Here is a 25,054-nt window from a genome sequence, read left to right as displayed (position 1 = left end):
CTCCATTTCAGTGTAAGAGTCAAAAGGATATTCACCGAAATGGTGGTCTGAACAATTTGATTTACAACTTCTTGTGTGGCCACTTCCACATTCCCTATTTTATATTGTTTGCCCCATCCCATGCTGGAATGTCTGGAATTTTTTTGCTGTTGCCTATGGTATCTCCTCAGTTTTCCTTGTATCCCAGTCTTCTCTCCTTCCCAAATTCTATGTGTAATAAAAACAAGAAATGCTGGAACCACTCAGCAGGTCTCGCAGCATCTGTGGAAAGAGAAGGAGAGTTAACGTTTCGGGTCAGTGACCCTTCTATGTGTATCTATTTATCTCTATCACCACTAGCTTGAAAAAGAAAGCAGCTAAAATGGCCACCACAATTTGCATTGAAATATCTCACATACCAGTGTAGCGAGGAAGAGACGAATATCTGATGAATTTCCCACCAGAACAATGGCTTGCGAATTTTGAATGAGCTCTGCCTTACCTCCATTAACAAGACATTCAAAGCCATCTTGGAACATTAACACTGTTGGAGACTAACTTCAAAGGGTAAACACTGAAACAGTGGGGCCTTGAGAGATTGGAATCCAGACATGATCTAACGAAATTACAAAAGAGAGAAAACATTGGACAGTCATGACATGACAGTCTTTCCATCTGTGTGAAAACTGGCAGTTTCTTTTCACCACGGGAGACAAGCACCTGCTTTTGACCAGTGCAGATGCAAGTAGTGGGTCTGTCTGTCTCTCTCTCTCTCCAGGTAGCGCTGTAAATTCAAACCCTGCCTGGGGCTGTAAAACACCCAAGTTTATCATTGCTGCAGACAGAGACTTTGAACTCTGCGGGGTGCCCGCATTCAGCTGCGGCTGCAAAAGCCCCGCGATATTTCGCACAGGGGCTCATTAGCATCACTGCGATGAGCCGTCCCCTGCCCCCCATATTACGTGGGGAGAGACGGGAATCTGGCACAGTGAGGAACCTGTTGATAGCTGTGCAGCAGGTGCTGGGGCCCTATTTAAAGCGTCCTTGCACCTGCTTCCTGACAGTTGTCCAAGAAGTACTTAGCTCTCTGTTGAAGACTGGGGCTGCTGTCAATCTGGCAACAAAGCAGAAAGTGCTGGAGAAACCCAGCATGTCAGGCAGCATCTGTGGAGAGAGAAGCAGAGTTAACGTTTCAGGTCAGTGACCCTTCAGAACTGGCAAATATTAGAAATGTGAAAGGTTATAAGCAAGTAAAGCGGGGGTGGGGCAAGAGATAACCAAGGAGAAGGTGTAGATAGGACAATGTCACAGAATAGCTGACCAGAAGGTCGTGGAGCAAAGGCAAACTATATGTTAATCGTGTGTTGAAAGACAAAGCATTAGTACAGATAGGATGTTAACGGACTGAAAATTGAACAGCCACAAGTACCAACAAGAAAAAAAACGGTGGGGAAGCAAACTGAACTGAGATGAAAAAAAATAAAATGAACACAAAAAAAAAAATGTAAAAAAGAAAAAGAAAAAATAACTGAAAATAAAAGTAAAATGGGGGGCCCGTCACGCTCTGAAATTATTGAACTCAATTTTCAGGCCGGCATGCTGTCGTGTGCCTAATCATTAAATGAGATGCTGTTCCTCGAGCTTGCGTTGATGTTCACTGAAACACTGCAGCATCCCAGGACAGATGTGAGCATGAGAGCAGGGGGGAGTGTTGAAATGGCAAGCAATAAGAAGGTCGGGGTCCTGCTTGCGGACGGAGCAGAGGTGTTCCGCAAAACGGTCACCCAGTCTGCTTTCGGTCTCTCTGATGTGGAGAAGACCACACTGTGAGCAGCGAATACTACATTGAAAGAAGTACAAGTAAATCGCTGCTTCACGTGAAAGGAGGGTTTGGGGCCTTGGATAGTGAGGAGAGAGGAGATGGGCAGGTATTGCACCTCCTGCGATTGCAGGGGAGGTGCCGTGGGAAGGGGATGAGGTGGTGGGGGTAATGGAGGAGTGGACCAGGGTGTCACGGAGGAAACAATACCGTTGGAATGCTGACAGGGGAAGATGCCTTTGGTAGTGGCATCATGCTGGAGGTGGCAGAAATGGCAGAGGATGATCCTTCGGATATGGAGGGTGATGGGGTGGAAAGTGAGAACAAGGGGAACCCTGTCGCGGTTCTGGGAGGGAGGGGAAGGTGTGAGGATAGAGGTGCGGGAAATGGGCCGGATACGGTTGAGGGCCCTGTCAACCACAGGGGGGGAATCCTCGGTTGAAGAAAAAGGAAGACATATCAGAAGCGCTGTCATGGAAGGCAGCATCATCAGAGCATATGCGTCGGAGACGGAGAAACTGGGAGAATGGAATGGAGTCCTGACAGGAGGCGGCGAGTGAAGAAGTGTAGTCAAGGTAGCTGTGGATATTAGTGAATAGCCTATCCCCAGAAATAGAGATAGAGAAGTCGAGGAAGGGAAGGGAAGCGTCGGAGATGGACCATGTAAAGGTGAGAGAAGGGTGGAAATTAGAAGCAAAGTTGATAAAGTTTTCCAGTTCGGGGCGGGGGCAGGAAACAGCACCAGTACAGTCATCAATATACCGGAAAAAGAGGTGGGGGAGGGGACCTGAGTAGGACTGGAACAAGGAATGTTCGACATATCCCATAAAAAGACAGGCATAACTAGGACCCATGCGGTACCCATAGCAACACCTTTTATTTGAAGGAAGTGAGTGGAGTTGAAGGAGAAGTTGTTCAATGTGAGAACAAGTTCAGCCAGGCGGAGGAGGATGGGGACTGGTTGGGCCTGTGTTCAGGAAGAAGCGGAGACCCCTCAAACCGTCCTGGTGGGGGATGGAGGTGTAGAGAGATTGGACGTCCATAGTGAAGAGGAGGCGGTTGGGGCCAGGAAACTGGAAATTGTCAAAATGAGGTGGGGCATCAGAAGAGTCACGGATGTAGGTGGGAAGAGACTGGACCAGCGGAGAAAAGATAGTCAAGATAGGAAGAAATAAGTTCAGTGGGGCAGGAGCAGGCTGACACAATGGGTCTGCCGGTACAGTCCTGTTTGTGGATTTTGGGAAGGAGGTAGAAGCGGCCTGTCCGGGGTTGTGGTGCTTTGAGGTTGGATGCTGTAGAGGGAAGATCTCCAGAGGAGATGAGGTCAGTGACAGTCCTGTGGACAGTAGCTTGATGTTCGGTGGTGGGGTCATGGTCCAGAGGGAGGTATAAAGAACTGTCTGAGAGTTGGCGCTGAGCCTCTGCAAGGCCGAGGTCGGTATGCCACACAACAGCAGCACCACCTTTGTCTGCAGGTTTGATGACCACGTCAGGGTTAGACCTGAGAGAACGGAGTGCCTCTGGTTCAGAGGGGGACAGGTTAGAGTGAGTGAGAGGGGCAGAGAAATTGAGGTGACCAATGTCTCACCGACAGTTTTCAAAGAAAAGATCAAGAGTGGGTTTGAGGCCGCGGAGGGGTCCCGGTAGAGGGAGAATGCTGGAGGCAGATGAATGGGTCTACTGATCGGGGTAAGGATTCCTGGTCAAAGAAGTGAGCCCGGAGGCAGAGGCGACAGAAGACGAGCGCAATGTCATGCCCAATGCGAATTTCATTGAAGTGGGGGCGTAAGGGGATAAAACTGAGTCCTTGCTGAGTACAGAATGTTCAGCATCAGAGAGAGGGAGGTCAGAGAGTATAGTGACTGCACGGCAAGGGGTCAGATCAGAAGGGGTGGGGTCAGAGGGAAGTGAAGGGGAAGAAGGATCTGGAGGGGCATTAGGCCCCATAGTACAGAGTTTTAAGATGTTCTTTACACTTTTTAATCCACACTAGGGGTAGGTTGAGGTTTTTAGTCAACATTCTCACTTATTAATGATGTTGTCGGTCCTCAGTGTCCTCATAGTCCAAGGAGGAATGCTGTTGATGTCTCTCCTCATCATGCCAGACCTGGCCCCTATTGGGTGCGTAGTTGTGCAGGGCATCACCCTATCCGTACAGGCATTGGAAAAGCTCTTTCAGCATGCCAATCTCCTGCTCAATGGCAGCTCTTTTAGCTCAGTGACTGGCATTGTATCTCTCCTCTGCAGCAGTGGTGGGGTCTCTCACTGGTGTCAGGAGCCATGTCTACAAGGGATAGCCCTTATCTCCAAGAAGCCACCCCTCCATTTGAGCCAGTTCAGTGAACAGAGGCGGCAGCTGGGACTGGTGCAGGTCTCAGGTGTCATGGCAGCTGTCTGTGAAGCAGGCACAGGTTTTCATGAAGCATCTCTGGTGATCACTTACCAGCTTCACCCAGATTGAGACGATTCCTTTAATGATGACATCTGCAGGTGGTAGCCTGGCAGGAGGCCTGATGGCCACATGGGTGCAGTCTCTAAACCCTCAAACCTTTGGTTATCTGGCAATGGTGGCGAAACTGGTGACCCTCTGGGACTAGCTGTGAGAGTCTGTCCTGAAGTGGACATACTCACTGGCCCTCCAGTGCAGGGCATTGGTGACCTCCCTGATGCAGCGGTGCACTGCTGACTGTGTGACCCCACAAAGGTCTCTGGTAGGCCCCTGAAAAGCTGCAAAGGCGTCAAGCTTGAGAACCGCTGCCATGATGAGGAACAATGACATGGGATTTCCACCAAAGCCCATGGGCTGCAGATCATGCTTGATCAGGGCACAGAGACATGTCACCACCTTCTCTACACGCACAAACTCCTCTGACACTGGTACTCTGACATCTGATGGCATGTCATGTGGGGCCTGTAGATGCACGGCAATCGTAAAGGCGAGCTCCCCTTGGGGGTTGCTGCTCACGACCGGGGGCCTCTACATGGATCGCACCTGCCTGTTGATTTTGCCTCTGGTGCAAACAGATACTCAAGAGCAGAGGATCACACAATGTAAGATGAGCCATTCCTATTTCCAGGGCAGGGATTGGTGTTGACGGGTACATCAGGTGCTTTCATGGATCAACTATGTGGCATGGCATGGCATTGCCCAGCTTGGCCAACACTCAGAGTGGTACAGCTTGACCACATCAAGATTTTCCAGTTGCATTGATTGCCCCCACCATCCATATAAGCCTAATGCTCCCTACCCTTTCTGGCACCCTGCCCACACACAGGGTGACTGGAGTGCCATTGCTCCTTCACAAACAGAAACAGACGCAGTGCGTACACTGTTTACGGAGGGAGGGTCGCACTGAGGTCCCCCCACTGCTATTAAGATGCGGCGGCCTTTCTCGACGTCATGGGTCAAGGCAGGCCTCACCCCGCAGAACTTTGCCAGTCCGTGTGCCGCAACCTGTGGCATTGAGGGGCTGATAAAATTTAGCCCTTTATTCTTTTATTTGTCTGGACTCTAATCCAACCAATCTATTTTTCTTCAGTCTGTAGCCTATTCGTGTGTGTGTGTGCATGCGTGTGTCTGTATGTGTGTGAAAGTTGGAGCATAGTTTATTATTTTACTTAGATCGGGTTTTGATTTGAAGTATAATAAACTGACTCTTTCTTGTTCAAACTCAAGAAAACCTGTCCAGTTGGTTCTTTTATGATCATAGTACCTAAAAGGGTTAAACACTCATTGAATTGGGAGGCACACCTACTGCTTAAAAGAAAAACCCTGTTGCCATCAAGCAAGGAGAGGGACAAGAGGGGAGCCATTCGACCCCTCCTCACCTGATCAAAACAAGAGTTTTTTTTAAAAGTTTGATACAATCTTCCCATCTAACAAATCCAAATGAGTGACTTTCCCTCAAATAAGATTGGAAGGAAAATATTTTAAAAACGAGGAATAATTAGTAAGTAACTGAATGAATTGATTTTGCTTAGTATTTGTAACATTGTATTCTTTCTGCCATACTCTAGCTCCATCTCTCTTTCTCTCGCTCCCTCTAATTTTCAACCATTAAGAAGTGACTACGAGGCTGGTTGAGCAATGTTTCACTTTATCAGCTTCAGAACCATTTCTTTCAAAGCCAGGAAATCCTCCCATGTCCTGCAAGTGGTGGATTTCGGGATTCAAGACCTACTTGCTTGCTATGGGGATTGACAGCCAAGATGTAGCAGCGATTCACAAGAAAGCGATCCTGTACATTGTGAGCAGAAAGACAGCGCATATTCAAGCAGCTCACAGAAGGTACGTCTACGTTTGATACAGCAGTAAGTGCTCTTGAAAAATACTGCGGGCCAAAGAAAAGTGTGATGATAGAGCCAGTTACATTCCACCAGAGATCGCAGAGACATGGTGAGTCCATTAAACACTACGGGCAGCATTGCAGCAATAGGCATCTACATGTAAATTTGGCACACTAAGCAATGAACTAATTTGTGACCAATTAATTGAAAAGGCTTCAATTCCATGAATTAGGGAATGCCTCCTCATGGAGGATGATGATTTAACCTTGGAAAACACCACAACCTTGGCAGTCCAAATCGAATCTGCCATGTTAGATTCAAAGAGGTTACACAAACATGCATCCTTCGACTCAGGGTTGCAGACACAGCTTCTCCAACCAGTTTCAGTGCAGGGGTTAACACAAAGAGACTTTAACAACCTCATCAAAGGTGTCCCATCAAGGTCAGTTACCTTCAAAACTGTGCCCATATTGTGGAAATGCTCATCAAGTCACAAGACCATGTCCCACTCGAGGGAAAAAGTGTAATTCATGTTTAAAGTGGAACCATTTTGCAAAGATTTGAAGGTCGTCAAAGAAAAAGACATCATCAATTCGACACGTGGGGGGAGTCTCTTCGTGAGAGTGAGGTATAACATGTATATACCATCACAAAAAGTAAAGCACCAGGTCATTTTAAGGAGAGCTCAGTCGAGATCGCAGCCATCCCTTTGTCATTTCTTATTGATGTTGGCGTGAAAGTATTTTATTTTGAGTGACAAACTCGATAATCAGTATTTTTTGCAATTCTCTCTCACTCCTTCAACAGACACACATCAAGCTTATGACTACACCATCATTTCAGTTTTGGAAATGATCACAGTTTCAGTACGCTGTACAAATATCACCCTAGACAGGTTCATTTTCTCTGTAGCCAAAGGCCGAAACCTTATGGGGTAAACCTTTTCAATAGGCTTGGATTCAAGCTTAAAGGTCCCGCTGCAGCACACATTAACAGGATTGATGATGCAGATTATACACACCAGTATCCTTCCTTATTTACTGGATTTGGGAAGATCAAGGGGTACTGTCATGTTCCTTGCATTGACACATTCAATCAACCAGTTTCACAACATTTGAGGCAGTTGCCGTTTGCAATCCATGCTGAAGTGTCACAGGAGCTGAAACGACTAGGAACAGATGACATCATTGACTAAATCGATTCATCGCTGTGGATATCAAATCTAGTCATTCAACAAAGAAAAAATGGCAAAATTAGACTATTCATTGACCTTAAGGCGGTCAATAAAGCTATCATACCAGAAAAGTAACCACTTCCTACAATTCAAGAACTGTCAGCATCATTTCATGCCTCCACAATCCTCACAAAGCTTGATATGCAAGGGAGTTATCTTCAGATACCTCGAGCAGAACAAAGCCGATAACTTACAGCTTTTGTTACTCATGAATGTGTGTTTCAGTACTGCAGAATGCCCTACGGAGTAAGTTCAGCACTGAAGGCATTCCAGAAGATCGCTTCTTCACACTCCACTCCTCTCTGCTCCTCTCCCCACCTCTCTGTTCCTCTCCACTCCTCTCTGCTCCTCTCCCCACCTCCCTGCTGGCCTGATCTGTGTATTCAAAAACTCATGAAGAGGTGTCACCAACCTCGATCCTGAAACCATCAGGAGACATTCTTGAATTGAATGGTTTTCTCCGAGGACAAAGAAATTGATTTCCTTAACCCTTCTCAGGATGAATATCTTACAACAATAAACCAGAATGGAGCTAATAAAACAAGACCCCCCACCATATTTGGCAAAGGAGCTGTGAGAAGTCACATGGTGGGGCAACAAGATTGGTCTCCTTGGAAAGATCTTTATAATACAATCTTCAGGAAAGAAGTAGCAAGCAGACCAGGCAGTACGAACGTGCCTTAAAAGAACAGGAGACTGTAACATCTGTAAGGTCTCCAAGACTGTTTCTTTTCAAATCCACCGGTACAGAAAACCAACCTCCAAGTAATGAGAGTACAAGCAACTATCTTCATGACTTGCTGAAAATCCATCTCTGTGAGAGAATCCTGCAACAACTTCGATGTACAACATCGGCTATCGAATTCACCTCATTACATTTCAGCAGTAAAAACACCTTCTTCATTGGGCCCACAATGCATGCCTTTTCCCCAAGTCAAGACAAATCAGGTGAATTACAAACTGTTCCTTTGCTTGTAATTTGTAAAAGTGCACTATCCTCTTTAATGCCTTTCTTTCTTGAGTGTGTGTGTGGTGAGTGACCTAGTGTCAGACTTTCAGGGTGAACATGTGAATAAAAATAATCCTCTTTATTTAAACTGACGAAAAGCGTGCTGCTGCTTATTCAAATTGGCTATACACTCAGGAGTTCAGAAACACACAAATCTTCCTTTTCAAAAACACACTGATTCTGGGCAGTAAAGGGAAAAGAACTCAATTCTCTCAATTCTGTCTGTAAAACAATTGGGAACTGCATCCACGATCCAAACCAACTGGACTTAAATTAGCTGAATCTGAACTTAAAAGAATAAATTGGAAGAAAGAGGGAAAAGTATAATCGCTGAAATTGTTTCTTTCAATAAAAAGGATTACAGTAGCAGGCTTCGCGTATATTAACAGTAAAAAATAGAATGGCTGGCTTCAAGTGAAATAATTTGAAGAACAGGATGATTTAACTTGGCATAAGTGAGCTACCTTAAACATCAAACAGTTCAGAGCAGTAGCTGACCAGGTGGAACTTCGTGTGAGGGAAAGGGCAAAAAGACCCGAGGTGCTAAAAATGCTGGCTGAGCATTTCTCCCTCACCCCAGAACTGGAACAGGCAGAAGATCGAGAACCTGAAACAGACCAGGTTACCGTAGCAAAAATTCACCTGCAAGAGCAGAGGCTTGAGTTAGAATTTCAGGTGACAAATGAGGAATGAGAGGAGAAATAGAGAGAATGCTTTCCAGAGAGAAAAATTTGAGAAGGAACTACAAGCACAAAAAGATCGTGAAATGAGACAGATTGAATTGGCTAGGGGAAAATCATCTTTACATAGTGGAGAAGATGCTGATAATTCAAATGATCCTAGTCCAGAGACAAGCTTTGGCTTCTTAAAGTATTCCTGGTCAGTACTCAGATTTGAAGAAGATGATATTGAAGTCTTCTTCATATCCTTTGAGAAGTTTGTAGATCAGTTAAAGTGGTCTGAAGGAACTTGGACTCTCCTGCTACAGGGCCAGTTAACAGGAAAAGCGAGCAAGGTTTATTCCCTGTTGTCCGAGAGCTCCTCAAGCGAGGAGCAAATGAAAAATGGATTGTAACTTCTCAAGTGTAGGAGATTGAGGGGTGATGTGATTGAGGATATAAAATTTTAAAAGGATTTGATAGGACGCAACCATATAAATTAAGAGGTAGGAAAAGATCAGCTGGTGCATCAAGCATGCCCCACACCTCATGATGGCTGCAACATCACGATGACACTTTTTACCAAACGCACCTTACCCACGCACCTCCACCCACCCTCACCAAATCGTCCAAAGCCTCTGTCCCTCCACCTCCCGCCCATTCACCCTCCAATGTCTGTCTACTTGCTTTGATGGGTGCAGCTGCAACAGCACTCAAGAAGCTTGACACCATCCAGGACAAAGCAGCCCACTAGATTGGCACCCCATACACAAACATTCCCTCCCTCCACCACTAATGCACTGAAAACATCAATAAAATACAGCAGTGTGTACCATCTACAAGATGTACTGCAGCAATGCACGAAGGCTACTTAGACAGCACCTTCCAAACCTGCGACGTCTTCCACCTAGAAATACAAGGGGAGCAGATGCAAGGGAACACCACCACCTGCAAGTTCCCCTCCAAGCCACACACCATCCTGACTTGGAACTATATCGTTTCTGACTGTTGCTGGGTCAAAGTCCTGCAACTCCCTTCCTTCGGGACAGGATTTACTCCCATTTGGAAACAAATGGACTTATGAGCGAGAGGCAGCATGGTTTTGTGAAGGGGAGGTCGTGCCTCACTAATTTGATTGAGTTTTTTGAGGAAGTGACAAAGATGATTGATGAAGGAAGGGCAGTGGATGTTATCGATATGGACTTCAGTAAAGCCTTTGACAAGGTCCCTCATGGCTGACTGATACAAAAGGTGAAGTCACATGGGATCAGAGGGGAGCTGGCAAGATGGATACAGAACTGGCTTGGTCATAGAAGACAGAGGGTAGCAGTGGAAGGGTGCTTTTCTGAATGGAGGGATGTGACAATTGGTGTTCCGCAGGGATCAGTGCTGGGACCTTTGCTGTTTGCAGTATATATAAATGATTTGGAGGAAAATGTAGCTGGTCTGATTAGTAAGTTTGCAGACGGCACAAAGGTTGGTGGAGTTGCGGACAGTGATGAGGATTGTCAGAGGATACAGCAGGATATAGATCGGTTGGAGACTTGGGCGGAGAAATGGCAGATGGAGTTTAATTTGGACAAATGTGAGGTAACGCATTTTGGAAGGTCTAATGCAGGTGGGAAGTATACAGTAAATTGTAGAACCCTTAGGAGTAATGACAGGCAGAGAGATCTGGGCGTTCAGGTCCACAGGTCACTGAAAGTGGCAACGCAGGTGGATAAGGTAGTCAAAAAGGCATACAGCATGCTTGCCTTCATCGGTCGGGGCACAGAATATAAAAATAGGCAAGTCATGCTGCAGCTGTACAGAACTTTAGTTACGCCACACTTAGAATATTGCGTGCAATTCTGGTCGCCACACTACCAGAAGGACGTGGAGGCTTTGGAGAGGGTACAGAAGAGGTTTACCAGGATGTTGCCTGGTCTGGAGGGCATTAGCTATGAGGAGAGGTTGGATAAACTCGGATTGTTTTCACAGGAACGACGGAGGTGGAGGGGCGACATGATAGATGTTGACATAGTTATAAGCGGCATGGACAGAGGGAATAGTCAGAATCTTTTTCCCAGGTTGGAAGAGTCAGTTACTTGGGGACATAGGTTTAAGGTGAGAGGGGCAAAGTTTAGAGGGGATGTGCGAGGCAAGTTCTTTACACAGAGGGTGGTGAGTGCATGGAACTTGTTGCCGGGGGAGGTGGTGGAAGCAGGTACCAGAGAGACGTTTAAGAGGCATCTTGACAAATACATGAATCGGATGGGAATAGAGGGATACGGACCCCGGAAGTGCAGAAGGTGTTAGTTTAGGCAGGCATCAAGATCGGCGCAGGCTTGGAGGGCCGAATGGCCTGTTCCTGTGCTGTACTGTTCTTTGTTCTAACAGCACTGGGGGTGCACCTACTCCACATGGGCTGCAGCAGTTCAAGAAGGCAGCTCACCATCACCTTCTCAAGGCAATTAGTGATGGGCAATAAATGCTGGCCAGCCAGCGACATCCACATCCCATGAACAAAATCAAAACATTTTCTTTTTAAATATTTCTTTGTACATATTTTCGACAATGAATCATTCATGTGTGATTCTGTCAGGTAACTGTTGTGTGTGTACACCATTCAGATGTGTGGCTACAAGATCATGTTATTTATGTAAGAGTTATAATGTAACACAACATGTGATTGACTGTTGGTCAGTCTTGATGATACACGTGTACAGTTACTATCTCAATGTAATTGCTGCTCTCTCAGTAATTAACAAAGAACCCACAATACTGCATTACTGATCTCATCTTGAGTGACAGTCTTTGTGTACAGTCTCGACAGACACAGAGGTTCAAGGAACATGCGACATGTTGGCTGCGGTGAGATTTCTGAAGACTCAAAGATGAAAAAGGTGGTAAGATTATGAAGAGAGCACTTTTCTTTTACTTTTAGAAGATCAGACCATATTGCAAGCTTTTTCTCCTCTCAAATCTGCTCAGCAATGATCTGGATCTCCAACACCCCAACCCATCCAGCTTTCTGACCTTTGAAGCAGTGCAGTCAGCAGCAACTGGCTCAGCTTCTTTTCATTTTGTCTGTGAGGTCGGGTGTGGCTGCAGACTCCGGTTGACTTTACTTATCCAATAATGATTTTATCTGTATCTTTCTATTAGGTATATGGATAAAGGAGAATGATGGGGTATAGATTAAATTGTCCTCGACAGAGGACAAAGGATCGGCACAACATTGTGGGCCGAAGGGCCTGTTCTGTGCTGTATGTTCTATGTTCTATGTTCTATGTTTCCATCGGCTTGACATGGACCACAATGTTGATAACACAACAGAGATACTGTGGGAATGGTTAAAGAATGTTCAGCGGGCCGACCACGATGTGGAGTGGAGGACACTGGATAATCCCAACTGAGTCGTCTGCTTTGCACAGCCATCTCACTCAATGCTTGTTCCCTCCTTTAAATCTTTACAACCATATTTTAGATGACTTCCAAATATTTTCAGAAATCTCATTCACCAAGGCAATTGATGCAAGAAAATGTGCCTTTAAAATGGAACAAGAGAAATTAAATGTCTTCATCCGATAAAGTGTTGGCTGAGCTTTATTTTAACACTCTGAGGTAGATCACATCAGCACTGTGCCACAAGCCTGCAACATCATCATGACAAAAGTGTCTTTCCAGCCTCTTTTCCTCCTCAAATATCGATCAGGAAAGTCAAACAGCCTTTTTAATGAAGGCAGGGTAGCTGTAAGGTTTATTTTGTCAGACACTATTTGATTTTACAGCTGCCCAGCGCTTTGCTTCAGTGCTCAGCCGGTTTAAATGTTCCCACGTGACCGGCCACTAACGGTCACTTCAAGGGCCCGACCACGTGACTGAGAGGGAGGCTTCCCAGAGCCGGAGCCGCAGACGTGTTCAGTGTCAGTCGTTTAGGCTGAGCAACTGGGCACAATATTCATTCAGAATATCAGGAGGTCAGTGAGGGCTCAAAGTCCACAGTCAGATCGAATGAGAGTCAGCAGAGTGGACAGAAAAGGCCATGGCAAGTATTTTGATTGAAGTTTTCAGTGGAATCTTTGTGGGCCCGGAGGAGCAGAACCTCTGCCAAATACTAATCCGGTGATAAAATCATCGGGCCCGGAGTGAGGAGATTCCTGGCTGTCCCTCCGGTTAAACTCAGGGCTTGAAAGTTCTAGAAGGGATGTGTTGTGTGTAGGAAATGATAACATAGTCTCTGTCACAAGGCTCTCAGTAGAATTTACTTACAGCTCTTATGTCATTTACAATATTGACTCTCAATTTTTGACGCTCATCACCTCTACAGTAAGACCTTTATTCTATAGATAATGCACAACTTCACTTCCACTCCAGTGAAATGTCATGACAAGCACTGCTCCTCTGAATCCTCTATTCTATAAAGACCTATCTGACCTGGATTATATTGGAACATCAAGAAGATGTAGTAACAGTTGTCAAGCAATGGGAAAATGTCAGGGAGGGAAACAAGTTGCAAACCTGTTTAAACATTCATCTGAGTTTATTTTCAAAGAGTGACAGCTCAAAACTCTCCATATTTATAAACTAAAATGAAAGCTCATCGCTGCTAATGGATGGCACTTGGCAACTTGTGCATCGGTTCGAGGCTCCTGCTTGAAGTGAAAGAAAATAAAGATGTATTCTGCAAGTTTCACAGAACAGCTCCAGTATTTTGTACAGGCTGTTTATTCATGTTGCTTATCGTACTGTCCTCCTCATCCATGTGCTCCTGGCTCACACTGGCCAGAAATTTGGTTCCATAGTGCCTGTAGTTTTCACACTACAGGGTCTGTTTTGCTGCCAAACAAGTGACCACGACCCATGCTCACCTCTGGCACAGCCTCTTCCAGAAACCATTTTGATGAGGGCAATAGCGTGTGCGTTAGAAGCATGCACCACAAGTATGGAGAGTAGGCAGATCATGACGCCAGTCAGTGTGTGATGCTGATTTGACGCCAGCGCTGCCATTTCCAACCTCGCTGCTTGGCGGAATGCCCTGTCTTAAACACACAGCTGAATATGTATTTAGCAGCAGGAAGGAATCTCCCATCAGCTCTGTTTAAAGTGATTGTCACCTATGCTCAGGTTAGTTACTGACTGATTTCTACTGGCTCTGTCTGAGTTTGTAGAGGTGAGTTTTTACTGCCATTTAAAGTTGGTGAAGTCGACGGGGACTGGTGTTGCACGTGGTGAAGGTCTTGGTTCTGACTTCAAGGGTTCTGATCAGACCACTGGCTCCCGGTCATGGGTTCAGTAAGTTTCCATCCTCCTTGGTCTGCAGCATGACTGGGAGAATGAGCAGAGGCAACATGGAGGAAGACAAGCTGCTGCAAGAGGGCAGAGGAGGAGGGGGAAGAAGGGCTCTCAGTAGGAGGCCTTATCAACCTGGGGTCTTCTGGAAGCATTTTTCTTCCTTCAACCTCAGCCAGGATCAGTGTGTGTGATGTCTCTGCTTTACAAAGGAGGTGCTCACGGAAGTCTGCCACCTCTTGCAACCAGACCTGCAGCCTCAGAGCAGGACAAGAATGGTGCTGTTAGTGGCTTTGAAGGTGACCATGGCCCTGAATTTCATTGTGTGAGGATACTTTCAGACTGAAGCAGGCAGCATTTCTTAACATCTCCCAGTTTGGCTGTTGGTTGCTGCAGGAGTGAAGTGATGGACACTCTTTATATCAGGAGAGGGGAGTACATTACATTGTCTCTGACCAGTGAGAAGCAGCGAAGCATGCACGTAGCTTCACCAGGATAGCTGGGATCCCTATGGTGCAGGTGCCATTTATTGCACACACATTGCTTTGTGAGTGTCGTGTCGAAATGCAGAGATGAACCACAATCATAAAGGGTTCCACTTTCTGAATGTGCAGTTGGGATGCAACCATGCTCAGTAGATCATGTTGGTAAATAGCTGGTATCCTGGCAGCAGTTAAGATGTCTTTATTCTGTGCCAAACTGCTGAGCCACCATGTCAAACCAGAGGATGGCTGCTGGGCCATCAGGGCTATCCACTGACCACCTGGGTTATGCCATTGGTGTGCGTCCCATGCACACGTAAAATCATAGAAGTTTAAGGCACAGAAAGAGGCCACTTGGCCCATCGTCTTTGTGCCGGCCGAAAAACAATCCACCTATTCTAATCCCACCTTCCAACGTTTGGTCCGTAGCCCTGCAGATTACTGCACTTGAGGTGTATATCCAGACTCCTTTTGAGTCTATCCTCCTCGCTATCTACCACATGGCAAATCTTTGTGTCGTCTGCAAACTTCTTGATTATGCCCCCTATCTTCACGTTCAAATTATTAATAGACACAAAAAGCAGGGGACCCAGTACTGAGCCCTGCGGAACATCACTGGAAACAGCCCTCAGGACCTAAAACATGTCAATAATTACCCTTTGTTTCCTGCCACTGTACCAATTTGGTATCCACCTTGTTGCATTTCCCTGGATCCCATAGGACTTTATTTTTTTAACCAGTCTGCCATGTGGGACCTTGTCAAAAGCCTTGCTAAAATCCATGTAGACCACACCAGCTGCAGCACCCTTATCTATCTTCCTTGTTACTACTTCAAAAAATTTGATCAAGTTGGTCAAACAAGATCTTCCCTTAACAAATCCATGCTGATTATCCTTGGTTAATTTGTGCCCCTCTAAGTGACAGTTTATCCTGCCTCTCAGAATACATTCCAATGGTTTTCCCACTGCTGAGGTTAGACTGACTGGCTGTAAGTATTCAGTCTATCCTTGTCTCCGTTTTTAAATGGAGGTACAACGTTAGCAGTTCTCCAATTCTCCGACGCGACATCTGTATCTAGTGAGGACTGGAAAATGATGGTCAAGCCTTCTACTATTTCCTCTCTTGCTTCTTTTCACAGCCTAGAGTACATTTTATCTGGACCTGGTGATTTATCAACTTTCAAGGATGCTAATCCCATTAATTCTTACTCTCTCCCTCGGTTTATCATATCCAATACTTCACACTCCTTCTCAACTGCAATATCTGCATCGTCCCCCTCTTTTGTGAAGACAGACGCAAAGTATTCATTAAGAACCATACCAACATTTTCTGCCCCTACGCATAGGTTACCTTTTTGGTCTTTTATGGGTCCTACTCTCTCCTTAGTTATCCTCTTACCCATAATGTATTGATAAATTATCTTTGGGTTCACCTTGATTTTGCTTGCCAATATTCTTTCGTGCCCTTGCTTTGCTTTCCTAATTTCCTTTTTGATTTCACCCCTCCGCTTTCTGTACTCCTCTTACCTTTCTATAGTATTGAGTTCTCGGTGTCGGACATAAGCTTTCCTTTTCTGCCTTATTATACCCTGTAAGCCCCTTGACATCCATAGGGCTCTAGTTTTAGCCGTCTCATCCTTTTTTCTCTGTGGTAACATGTTTACTCTGAACCCCTTGAATCTCCCCTTTGAATGCTTCCCACTGTTCTGACACTAATTTACCTTCAAGTAGCTGTTTCCAGTCCACTTTCACAAAATCACTCCTCAGTTTAGTAAAATTGTCCTTTCCCCAATTGAGAACTCTAACTCCTCTTCTTTCTCTGTCCTTTTCCATAGTTATAAAACTGACTGAATTATGATCACTACCACCAAAATGCTCTCCCACTGCCATCCCTTCCACCTGCCCATCTTCATATCCCAAAACTAAGTCTAAAACTGCGCCCTCTCTTGTTGGACTTGCTACACACTGGACAAAAAAGGTTCTCCTGAATGCACCTCAAGAATTCTGCTCCCTCAATTCCTTTCACAGTAAAACTATCCCAGTTAATATTGGGGTAGTTAAAATCCCCTACTATTACTGCCCTATTGTTCTTGCATTTCTCAGAGACTTGCCTGCATATCTGCTCTTGTATCTCCCTCTGACTGTTTGGGGGTCTATAGTTCCATTCCAGCAGTATGATTGCCCTGTTTTTGTTCCTCAGCTGAATCTATATGGCTTCATTTGATGAACCTTCCAACATATCATCCCTCCTCACAGCTGTAATAGTTTCCTTGACCAAAATTGATACTTCTCTCCTTTCTTATTCCTCCTCCCCATTGCACCTGAAAATCCTGTAACCAGGCTCGTTGAAATGCCATTCCTGTCCCTCCTTAAGCCATGCTTCTGTCTTCTTTTCTCTTCTTTGGCCTCATTATCTCGAGAGACAATGGATAAGCGCCTGGAGGTGGTCAGTGGTTTGTGAAGCAGCGCCTGGAGTGGCTATAAAGGCCAATTCTAGAGTGACAGGCTCTTCCACAGGTGCTGCAGAGAAATTTGTTTGTCGGGGCTGTTACACAGTTGGCTCTCCCCTTGCACCTCTGTCTTTTTTCCTGCCAACTACTAAGTCTCTTCGACTCGCCACACTTTCGCCCCGTCTTTATGGCTGCCCGCCAGCTCTGGCGAATGCTGGCAACTGATTCCCACGACTTGTGATCAATGTCATAGGATTTCATGTCGCGTTTGCAGACGTCTTGAAAGCGGAGACATGGACGGCCGGTGGGTCTGAAACCAGTGGCGAGCTCGCTGTACAATGTGTCTTTGGGGATCCTGCCATCTTCCATGCGGCTCACATGGCCAAGCCATCTCAAGCGCCGCTGACTCAGTAGTGTGAAGAAGCTGGGGATGTTGGCCGCCTCGAGGACTTCTGTGTTGGAGATACGGTCCTGCCACCTGATGCCAAGTATTCTCCGGAGGCAGCGAAGATGGAATGAGTTGAGATGTCGCTCTTGGCTGACATACGTTGTCCAGACCTCGCTGCTGTAGAGCAAGGTACTGAGGACACAGGCCTGATACACTCGGACTTTTGTGTTCCGTGTCAGTGTGCCATTTTCCCACACTCTCTTGGCCATTCTGGACATAGCAGTGGAAGCCTTTCCCATGGGCTTGTTGATTTCTGCATCTAGAGACAGGTTACTGGTGATAGTTGAGCCTAGGTAGGTGAACTCTTGAACCACTCCCAGAGCGTGGTCGCCAATATTGATGGATGGAGCATTTCTGACGTCCTGCCCCATGATGTTCGTTTTCTTGAGGCTGATGGTTAGGCCAAATTCATTGCAGGCAGCCGCAAACCTGTCGATGAGACTCGCTCTTGGCTGACATACGTTGTCCAGACCTCGCTGCTGTAGAGCAAGGTACTGAGGACACAGGCCTGATACACTCGGACTTTTGTGTTCCGTGTCAGTGTGCCATTTTCCCACACTCTCTTGGCCATTCTGGACATAGCAGTGGAAGCCTTTCCCATGGGCTTGTTGATTTCTGCATCTAGAGACAGGTTACTGGTGATAGTTGAGCCTAGGTAGGTGAACTCTTGAACCACTCCCAGAGCGTGGTCGCCAATATTGATGGATGGAGCATTTCTGACGTCCTGCCCCATGATGTTCGTTTTCTTGAGGCTGATGGTTAGGCCAAATTCATTGCAGGCAGCCGCAAACCTGTCGATGAGACTCTGCAGGCACTCTTCAGTGTGAGATGTTAAAGCAGCATCGTCAGCAAAGAGGAGTTCCCTGATGAGGACTTTCCGTACTTTGGACTTCGCTGTTAGACAGGCAAGGTTGAACAACCTGCCCCCTGATCTTGTGTGGAGGAAAATTCCTTCTTCAAAAGACTTGAACGCATGTGAAAGCAGCAGGGAGAAGAAAATCCCAAAAAGTGTGGGTGGAAGAACGCAGCCCTGTTTCACGTCACTCAGGATAGGAAAGGGCTCTGATGAGGAGTCACCATGTTGAATTGTGCCTTTCATATTGTCATGGAATAAGGTGATGATACTTCGTAGCTTTGGTGGGCATCCAATCTTTTCTAGTAGTCTGAAGAGACCACGTCTGCTGACGAGGTCAAAGGCTTTGGTGAGATCAATGAAAGCAATGTAGAGGGGCATCTGTTGTTCACGGCATTTCTCCTGTATCTGATGAAGGGAGAACAGCATGTCAACGGTCGATCTCTCTGCACGAAAGTCACACTGTGCCTCAGGGTAGATGCGCTCGGCCAGCTTCTGGAGCCTGTTTAGAGCGACTCGAGCAAAGACTTTCCCCACTATGCTGAGCAGGGAGATTCCACGGTAGTTGCTGCAGTCACCGCGATCACCTTTGTTTTTATAGAGGGTGATGATATTGGCATCGCGCATGTCCTGGGGTACTGCTCCCTCGTCCCAGCATAGGCATAGCAGTTTCTGTAATAGCTAGGATATCTTACTACCATGTGTTTATCTGTGCCATCAGCTTTATTTTCTATACTGCTTGCATTAAAATAGATACCCCTGAGCACTGCAAAACTCTTTTTTATTTTCTCACCTTTGTTTCCTCTGTCTTCCCGACTCGTCCATTAATTTTCAGCCTTCATTTCTGATTTTGTCCCAGTTGAGTCTACCCTCAGGTCCCCATTCCCCTGCCAAACTAGTTTAAACCCACCCCAACATGACTAGCAAAACATCCCTCAAGGAACTCCGTCCCGGCTCTTTTCAGGTGCAACCCCTCCGGCATGTACAGGTCCCATCTTTCCCCAGAGCCGGTCCCAATGTCCCAGGAATCTAAAACCCTCCCTCATGCAGCATCTCTCCAGCCACACATTCATTTGTCTTATCCTTCTATTCTGTACTCACTTATGCATGGCACTGGGAGTAATCCGGAGATTATTACTTTTGCGGTCCAGTTTTCTAACTTCTTATCGAGCTCCCTAAATTCTGACTGCAGGACCACATCCCTTTTTCTACCTCTGTTGTTGGTTCCAATGTGGAGCATGACGGCTGGCTGTTCCCCCTCCCCCTTCAGGATGCCCTGCAGCCGCTCAGTGACATCCTTGACCTTGGCACAAGGGAGGCAACAACCCATCCTGGATTCACGTCTGCGGCTCCAGAAACGTCTGTCTGTTCCCCTGTCTATTGAATCACCTATCACTATGGGCAGCCTGCATATAAAGAAAAGCCATGTTTGCTATCTGAAACGTCATAAAGTGATTGGGTTGTTCAAGAAATGGCTCCGCTGCCTGGACCACTTTGGAGGAGCCCTCGTTGTAGCATGTGTCACGATTAGTCATGGTCTGCTGTATCCTGTACAACCTCAATATCATGAGGGCACAGCCCTTTCCACCAGGGATCAGGCGAGCGGCTGAGGAGGAGGAAGGCAGGAGGCAAACACATCCCCTTTCCAGTCAGGCTGTCTGTTATCACCTCATGGACTGAGGTACCAGTGAGCATAACCCCAATTCCCCATTCACCAACACTCCCACACCTTAGTGACCATCTGTGTCCTCTTGGAAGCAATGAGGAAATAAAAGCCACCACAGAACCATTGCAAACTGACCTTATCAAGCAAAACATCTAATATTCCAAACAAAAGTCAAGTGATCACCCTTGTGCATTCCCTTGGTGCCTGTATTGCAGGTGCTTAGACTGTCCTCGTGCTCCTATGCAGTGCTCCCAATGTGGCTGCAGCCTTGACTGGGGGAGACTGCAGATGGCCTTGGAGGACACTCTCGAGTATCTGAATCTAGAAGGCCCAGTTTCACACTGCACTATCTCAGTATGGGAAGTGGCAATCTGGGCTGGCTGACGGACAGGCAACAACAAGGGCACTGGTGGAGTGTCAATGGTGAAAAGACATACATACGTACAAAGGAACATACATGAAATTAGGAGCAGAAGTAGGTCATTTGATAAGATCATGGCTGATTGAATGTGGCCACACCTCTGCTTTCCTGTCTGCCCTTCATAACACTTGCCTCCTTTGTCTATCAAAAATCCATCCAACTTTATAGTGAATATATTCAATGACCCTGCCTGAACTGCTCTCTGAAGAAGTGAATTCCACGGATTAACAACCCTCAGAGAAAAAAATTCACCTCACCCCCATCTTAAATGGGAGATCCCTTATATTTTTAGCAGTTTGAGTATCTGAAGCCATGATAGGTGCTATATAAACATGGATTCTTCTTGAATAAAACCTGGGGCGGAAACCAACTAGAAGTTAAAAAAGGGCCATTATTGGAAATTGCATGACCCATGAACCATTTCGGCCTCCTGAATTCCCCAGCATCATAGATGCCAGTCTTTAACCAATTTGATTCACTCCACGGGATATGAAGAAATGGCTGCAGGCGCTGGATACTGCAAAGGCTATGGGCCCTGACAACATTCCAGCAATAGTACTGAAGACCTGAACTCCAGAACTTGCCGCGCCCCCAGCCAAACTTTTCCAGTACGGCTACAACACTGGCATCTACCTGGCAATGTGGAAAATTGCCCACGTATGTCCTATACACAAAACACAGGAGGAGGAACCCGGCCAATTACCATCTCATCAGTCAAGCGACGGAAGGTGTCGTCGGTAGTGCTTTCAAGCGGCACTTGCTTCGCAATAACCTGCTCAGTGATGCTCAGTTTGGGTTCCGCCAGGACCACTCGGCTCCAGACCTCATTACAGCCTTGGTTCAAACATGGACGAAAGAACTGAACACGAGGTGAGGTGAGAGTGACTGCCCTTGACATCAAGGCAGCATTTGACCGAGTATGGCATCAAGGAGCCCTAACAAAACTGAAGACAATGGGAATCGGGTGGGGGGAAAGCTCTTGGCTGGTTGGTGTCATACCTAGCATGAAAGAAGATGGTTATTGGATGATCATTTCATCTCAGCTCCATAACAAGACTGCAGGAGTTCCTCAGGGTAGTGCTCCAGGCCCAACCATCTTCAGCTACTTCATCAATGACCTTTCTTCCATCATAAGGTCAGAAGTGGGGATGTTCACTGATGATTGCACAGTGTTCAGTACCATTTGCATCTCCTCAGATACTGAAGCAGACCGTGTCCATATGCAGCAAGACCTGCACAACATCCAGGCTTGGACTGATGTTTAGTGCCAATGTTACTTGCCACTTAAGTGCCAGGCAATGACCATCTCCAACTATCTCCCTTTGGTGTTCAATGACATTGCCATCACTGAATCTCCCACTATTGACATCCTGGGGTTACCATTGACAAAAAACTGGATCAGCCACATAAATACTGCAGCTACAAGAGCAGGTCAGAGGCAGGGAGTTCTGCGGCGATTAACTGACCTGTCCCCCCAATGCCTGCCCACCAACTACAAGGCAGAAGTCAGGAGTGTGATGCAATACTTTCCACTTGCTTGGATGGGAGCAGCTCCAACAACACTCAAGAAGCTCGACACCATCCAGGACAAAGCAACCCACTTGACTGGCACCTCATCCACCAACAACAACATTCACCCCCTTCACCACCAACGCACAGTGTCAGCAAGATGCACTGCTGCAACTCACCAAGGCTCCTTTGACACATTCCAAAACTGCAACCTGGAAAGACAAGGGTAGCAGATGCATGGGAACACCACCACCTGCAAATTCTTCTCCAAGATACACACCATCCTGACTTGGAGCTATATCACCGTTCCTCCACTGTCACTGGGTCAAAACCCTGGAACTCCCTTCCTAACAGCACAGTGGGTGTACCTACACCCCAAAGACTGTAGCATTTCAAGAAGGAAGCTCACCACCACCTTCTCAAGGGCACTTAGGGATGGGCAATAAATGCTGGCCGAGCCAACGATGCCCACATCCCATGAACGAATAAAAAATAAGTAGAAATTTCCTTCTAACATCCACTGTTATTGGGTGCTGGAAGTTGCCAAGTTGGAACCGGCTCCTCCGTGTTCCTTGACCGTGACCGCTACCCAACCCGAACCCAACCAACCTGATGACATGTCGGGGTCGGGTTGGGTTGCTCTTCCGAATCCGGCATTCGGGCTCGGGCTGGGTCGGACACAGTGACAGCCAGGACGCCAAGGTGGGGTATGTGCATTTGGACTCCGCACTGGTCTGCAGTGTCGATCTCATCCAAGGTAGAGCACAACCTCTTTAATATAAACAACTTTATTCCGGTGGTCGGGTCGGGCGCGGGAAAAAATCGAAGGACTCAGGTTGTGCTCGGGTCAGATGTAGTTCTGTTTGGCTCGAGTCGGGTTTCATTTGCAGACACAAGCAGGCCTTTAGCGACCGCAGGCTTTCTGACGGGCCTGAAAAGGCACCAAGTATTTCATTGTGCTGAACCAACAGCCTTTGTCTGTACTCTGCCCCATCAAAGTCCTCATCTGAGTCCTCTGCAACAGAACTCGTATGTGACCTTGCCCGACAGCGCATTGGTACTTGTGCTATCCTTTCCCTTGTGGCTGGTGTCTCACCACATGCAGATCTCACCTCTGATCAATATCTGAGTTAGTGGCTGCGAATGTGATATTGAGTGACAATATTTCATTGTCATCAGTTTCTTGCTGCTCTTGGACTTGACACGCCCATAACATTGTCTGGCCAGGTGACCGTTCTTGGGTAGCTGAAAGGAGAAAGGCACAAGGGTAGGAGATTGAGAAGGAAAGCAAGTGGTGCATATTTACCCTATCTGTGACTTGTAAATCAGAAGAGATTGTGGGATGAGGGGGAAGTGGGATGTCAGAAGGTGGATTAAGTGGGAACATCTGCTATTATTTCAGCCCCATCTCTGGCCATGATATTAGTTACGGCTACTCCAATAATTGCAAGCACTGTCTCCTCCATCAAGGTGGGGACAAACAGCCGAGCCTACACCCGCCGGTTAGCTGCTGCAGTCTAGTTATACCACCACCTTGTCATGCAAGAGAGAGGGAAGTGTTTCAGTGAGTGTGGTGCAATGTACCTGTCATTGATGAATACCTGGCAGTGTGTGCAAGCTGTCAGGTGTGAATGTGAGGCTTGAAACTGTGTGTGAGGGTGAGGTGAAGTTTATGAAAGGTAGGAGTCCTTGATCGAGAATTTTGTTACGTGAGTGAAGGGTGGTGGTGAATGGAGGAGTGTGTGAGGCTTGTTTTGAACGCTGGACTTTGTAGCATGACTGTTTTAAAAACTGGTTTTAATGTTGCTTAAAATGGAATTCGAGAAATCAGGTGACCTTACATCAACTCCACTTAAAGACAAGGGTCTTGGTTACCAGGACAACAAAGAACCCAGATCAAAGACCTTTTTTTAACAAGCAGAGGCATCTTAACATACAAAGATAGATTTGTTAAAGGGATACTGGCAAGTTCCTTTAACACCCCAAGCTAAAGAAATATCAGCTTTTGTCACACCAGACGATCTTTCCCAGTGCCGAGTGATACTATTCGGGCTAAAAAATGCTTTGGCAACCTTTGAGAGACTAATGAGACAAGTGGTAGTCAGTGTTCCTAACTATAGTTAATTCTGATGATGTGCTGGTATACAGTCTATTCTTGGAAGGAACACTTAAAACAGCTAGAAACTCGGTTTAAAAAAGTTACAAGAAGCTCATTTTAGTGGTAAATTTGGCTGGAAGTGAATTCACAAAAGTGAGAGTGACCTACCTTGGGATATAGTTAGACAAAGACAAGTGTTGCCAAGAAAGGTGAAAGTACAAGCCTTGGTGGAGTTCACTACCCCTAAGTCTAAGCAAGAAACCAAGAGGTTTTTGGGGATGTGTGGTTTCTACTGGAAGTTTGTACCAAATTTCAGCACTGTAGCTGCTCCATTAATAGATTTGCTACAGAAAAAGAAAACCAAAGTAGGGTGGTCAGGGGAGTGCCAGGCATCTTTTGAAAAGCTCAAGGCCACTTTAATGAACCAGTGTTGGCTGCTCCAAATTTCACGAAGCCTTTCAAGGTAGCAATTAATGCTAGTGACCAGGGGGTTGGTGCAGTCCTGTTACAAGATGATCAATTGGGCATAGAACGACCAGTGGGATACTTTTCAAAAAAATAAATCAACATCAAAAAAGATATTCCACCATGGAAAAAGAAATGTTGGGTCTATTATTGGCTCTTAAACATTTCGAAATCTGCATTTGCCATGATTACAGAGAAACGCTGGCATGTACTGATCATAACCCACTAACCTTTGTGGAGAATTTATAACCCAGAATGTCAGAATATTCCATTGGAGTTTACTGTTGCAGCCCTATCACTTAAAGATTGTCTAAATTTCGTGCAAAAATAATGTTATTGTCGGTGCTTTATCACAAATCTAACTGAGTTATATGAGCAAAGATGGCACAAAACGTAATTGTA

The 25,054-nt window shown here is 46.3% G+C and overlaps 1 long non-coding RNA gene across 1 annotated transcript in view; it reads left to right on the top strand.

The window, feature by feature from the left end:
- The first annotated feature begins 12,693 nt into the window (after positions 1–12,693).
- Positions 12,694–25,054, top strand: part of LOC137372603 (uncharacterized) — a 34,610-nt gene continuing 22,249 nt past the window's right edge. Inside the window, exon 1 of the long non-coding RNA XR_010975459.1 lies at positions 12,694–13,017. This is a non-coding gene — a long non-coding RNA (uncharacterized lncRNA). The remainder of the gene's footprint in view (positions 13,018–25,054) is intronic.

The sequence above is a fragment of the Heterodontus francisci genome, chromosome 8 (assembly GCF_036365525.1).
Source record: "Heterodontus francisci isolate sHetFra1 chromosome 8, sHetFra1.hap1, whole genome shotgun sequence".
Lineage (NCBI taxonomy): Eukaryota > Metazoa > Chordata > Chondrichthyes > Heterodontiformes > Heterodontidae > Heterodontus > Heterodontus francisci.
Note: the sequence above shows the minus strand (reverse complement) of the source record. Positions and strands in the feature narration are given on the sequence as shown.